Source organism: Pistacia vera, unplaced genomic scaffold, assembly GCF_008641045.1.
Source record: "Pistacia vera cultivar Batoury unplaced genomic scaffold, PisVer_v2 Contig179, whole genome shotgun sequence".
Lineage (NCBI taxonomy): Eukaryota > Viridiplantae > Streptophyta > Magnoliopsida > Sapindales > Anacardiaceae > Pistacia > Pistacia vera.
In genome coordinates this window covers 339999-344606 of record NW_022195887.1, presented here as the reverse complement: position 1 = coordinate 344606, position 4608 = coordinate 339999, and positions in this window count along the sequence as shown.

The window sequence follows — 4608 nt, the reverse complement described above, 5'->3', positions numbered from 1 at the left end:
AATTTCCTAACAGTAGCAGACCCCATCAACATGACAAAAAATAGAAAAAACGCATGTCTTCAAAATCCTGGAAAAAGATCTAAGTAACAAATACAAAATCTTTGAAATTTATATATGTTTTCTTTGACATGAGGTGAGACTCATGTCGGTGCCATAAATATATTTGCGCATATTATGATGGAGAATTTTAGTTGAACATGAAATTAGAGTTTATATGGAAATATTAAATATATACGAACAAGAAAAGAAACAAGTTTGTATTGTATTGTATTATTTAGTGTATGTACAAATATATAGTATACAAGAAATTAAGCTATTAGCCATAATAAAGTCAACTCATCAAGCAACAATCAAGGAACCATTATACAATAAATTACGAAATGGGATTGTTGCATAATTTTAGCTACCAGAATGACTTTAGCTGTATGTCATAAGATTTTTCATTTGTTTGAGAGATGCTCTGAAAGTCACATATGTAAGTGGGGGGCATTTTATTAAAAAGTCAAATCAAGTTCAAATTTAATTAAAAGGCCATGTACTTTGAAAGTGTTAAGTAAATAGCCTTATTATTTATTAAGGTTAATTAAACATAATTAGTGGTTAATTAAGATTAATGAAGAATTGTGTAATCTTTTAAAAATTACAATATATCCCCAAAGAGCCGAAATTCTTGCAAATAAACCCAAACACCTTCTTCTTCTTCCTCCCGCCATTAACGCATCCCTTTCCTGGTTATTGTTTCTTCTAAGCTTTGTCTACATCTTCTTCGTCTTCTGCATCTTCTTCTTCGTGTACATCTTCTCCTTCGTGTACATCTTCTTCTTCCTCATTCCTTAACATCTTCTTTTTCCTTCGCCATTAACATCTTCTCCGCCATAGATCCTCTTTCTCCTCCTTCTCCTTCTGACATTTCGTCCAGGTATGTGTATCTCCCCTTTCCATTTTATATTTCAATTTACAAAGATTCAATTATGGATTGGGTTTGGGTTATGATTTTGATTTAGTTGTTTAGGTTGTTGGGTTGTGTTTGATGTAATGCAAGTTGAAAGGAGTGAAATTTGTTGAATATTTTCTTGCATTGTGGGTACCTGGGGGTGGCAGCACCGATTGTAGGTGGAGATGACTGAAAATATGTTCTGGATCTGATGGATCGCTTAAGCAATCTGGTATATCTAGTATAATGCAGCAGTTTGTAGATCGCTTAAGCGATCAAGTATATGGCAGAAGATCGCTTAAGCGATCTGCTATAAGTCTGGTATATGGCAGTAGATCGCTTAAGCGATCAGGCTTATTTATACTAGATCACTTAAGCGATCCTATAAATGATATACCAAATCGCTTAAACAATACACCAGATCGCTCAAGCGATACACTAGATCGCTCAAGCAACTATGTAGATGCTTTTTAAAATCTTTCAACCCTTAATACATCAATTAATAATATTTTTTTTTCTTGCATTATAAGTATACATGGGACAAGTTGTTTTGGGTGTTGAATATTTTGGTGAGTATGTGGAGGAAGAAAGTTGTTGGAAGTGGATTGCAAAGAGCAAAGAAGTTATACCAACTGTTGTGAGCACAGAGGTTAGTTTTGATAAGTTGATTGATGAAATAATTAAAAAAGGTGATTTGAGTTGCTCACGTAGTGATATAGTTGTGAAGTATGTTTTAAGCAGAGTTTCTGAACATTATAAGGTACCTCCTACTATATTAAAGTCGGATGAAGGTGTGAAGTTATATATGATTGATGTGGGTGATAATGGTTCGAGGTCGATTTTAAGAGTTTATTTTGTAGATAAACCGTTGGAAGTTGATTCAAAGGAAAGGGATAACGAGGAAGTTGGCGGAGAGAATGCTGGTTTTAATTTGAACTATAAGGGCATTGATTTCTTAGTTGAAAAATGAAGAATAGGCGGTGATTTAGGTGTTGAGGACACTGTAGAAGAGGTTGGTCATGTGCGACAGAATGAAAATGTTGAGGAAGAGGACCCCGTACATGTTTCCGCAGATGTAAAGATTCCTTTAAATACAGATTATGCAGAAGGTTTAGTTTGTGAGGAAGAGAACACTATGGTCCTTTATGCAGGTTCAGATGGGGCAATTGCAGGTAGTAGTGAATCAACTCATAATTTTACGGATGGATTGGAGTTGTGCAAAGGATATTTATTTGACAACAAAGAGAAAGTGGTGAGGAAGCTAAAACTTGTTGCCGTGAAATGTAATTTTGAGTTCATCACCAAAAAGTCTAATTCATCGGTTGTGCTAGTTGCATGTCGTGACCGAAAGTGCAAGTGACGGGTTTATTGTAGAAGGTTGGCAGAGTCTAAAAAATTTATTGTTAGCACATATACCCATGAGCACACATGTGGTTTGGGACATATTTCAGGTGAACATTGATAAGCCTCCACTGATGTTATTGGATAATTTGTCAAAAGTCAGTCCGTTGAAAAGAAATGTCCATCTCCTAAAGACATTCAGAGACTTGTGCGCACAGAGTTAGGATGTGCTATTAGTTACTGAAAATGCTAGAAAGGGAGACAACATGCATAAGATTTTGTGAGGGGCATGTTGGAGACGCAGTATTAGAAGTGTATCATTATATGCTTGAGTTGACAAACCAAGGTAGCAAGACGGCTTTGAAGTGGAACAAAAATATGAGGTTTAAACATTTTTTTGTTGCTTATGATTCTGCTATAAGGGGTTTTGCAAAAATGAGAAAGGTGTTGGCTATTGATGGTTGCTTTTTGACGGGAAAGTATGGAGGTACATTGTTGGTGGCCACTAAACATGACAGCGAGAATCACACATATCCAGTTGTTGCTTTGCATGGTGTGTGGTTGACTCTGAGAACGACAAGTCGTGAACTTGGTTTTTTCAGTAATTACGTACGATAGTGTCTGACTGTGATGAATTGTACATAATATCCGATAGGCACAACTCTATAAAGAAAGGGATTGCTACTATTTATCCGGATTCTATATGAGGCACCTTGGTGAGAACATAAAACAAAAGTTTAAGTGTGTTGGCCTCCTTCAGACATACTATATGATAGCAAAATCTTTTCGAGTTGATGAGTTCGAAGAGCACTTCTGGCAAATCCGAATCAAGGATGATAGCATTGTTAAGTATCTTGAGCATGATGTTGGTTTCGAGCGATGGAGTAAAGCTTACTTTCCTTGAAGAATATTTGATGTCGTAACCACGAACATAGCCGAGTCCATAAATTCAAAGTTGTTAATAGAAAAAGACTTTCCAATAGTTGTCCTTTTTGATGCAATCCAAATGACATTATTACGGTGGTTCCATGAGCATCGTACAGAGTCAGATAATTTTACCACAACCCTTGTTCCGTCAGCTGAAAAATTATTGCGAGAACGTATGAAACTATCAAATGCACTGTTTGCCTATCCTCTTAATGCTCAAGAGTTCACCGTGCACGGCTATGGTCCGGATGTCCTAGTTAACCTTCTTAGTAAAACTTGCAGCTGTAAAATGATTGGCATTCAACGTTTACCTTGTCCTCATGCACTAGCAGCATTGAAACACCAACGGAAGTCGTATTTTGGTTCAAGAATTTACATGGAACTTTGCTCTCATCTCTATATGTCAAATCACTACATGTTGGCTTATTCGGAAACAATATATCCAGTTCCTCCAGAAGAGCAGTGGGTGGTGCCGCTAGAGTTGGTTCACATTATCATCCATCTGCCATTTAAGAAGACAGAAAAGGGGAGAAAAAGAGTTAAGCGTATTCCATCAACCTCTGAGGTTCCCCGGAGGATGAATAAGTGCTCAATTTGCAAGCAAGCTGGCCACAAGAAAAGTAGTTTCCAGAATCGATCACATGCAAATCCAAAAAATTAGGTTCAAATTGATCAGTAGCAAGAAAACAAGCAATCTGCAGATAAGATCGAATCACTTAAGCGACATAAGATCGTTATCTGCAGATCTGAACAAAAAATTGTTTAAGTGATCTGATGCTTAGATCAGATCTGGTGGCCACTAGATCGCTTCAGCGACGTAAGGTCACTTAAGCGATCTTTTCTTATATACAGATTTGACAAGCAGATCGCTTAAGCGACTGAGGATCGCTTAAGCGATCTGATGAAATTATTATGTTTGTCTTTTGTGGTGCATTAAACTGATTTTATGTCCTTGTATTTCCAGCTATGTCATCAAGAAGAATGATGAAATCGAGAGAGTTACCAAGGCCAACCGTTGAAGAGTTGTTATTTTCAATTTTTTATGTTTTAAATTTTATTGTTACCTTGAATAAATCATCCTTTATAATATATTAAATCAAATTAATTATTTTTCATTTTCATCAATTTTAAAAAGGGTTTAAGTTAGTAAAATTTCGCATATTACCTCTGAATAGCACTGATAGCTACCCAAAGAAGCAAGACAAGTAAAATAAATATTATCAACATCATTGTCGTATCAAGACAATCAATCAATCAATCAATCAATCAGTTTACTGAATTAGTCACGAATGTGGTACGTTAGTAGAAACGTACCTCATTTCACAAATATGGATGGTTATGATTGAATATAAAGCTCAGCCACAATACGGAATATAATTTCTCACTCAAACGTGCACAATATCAAA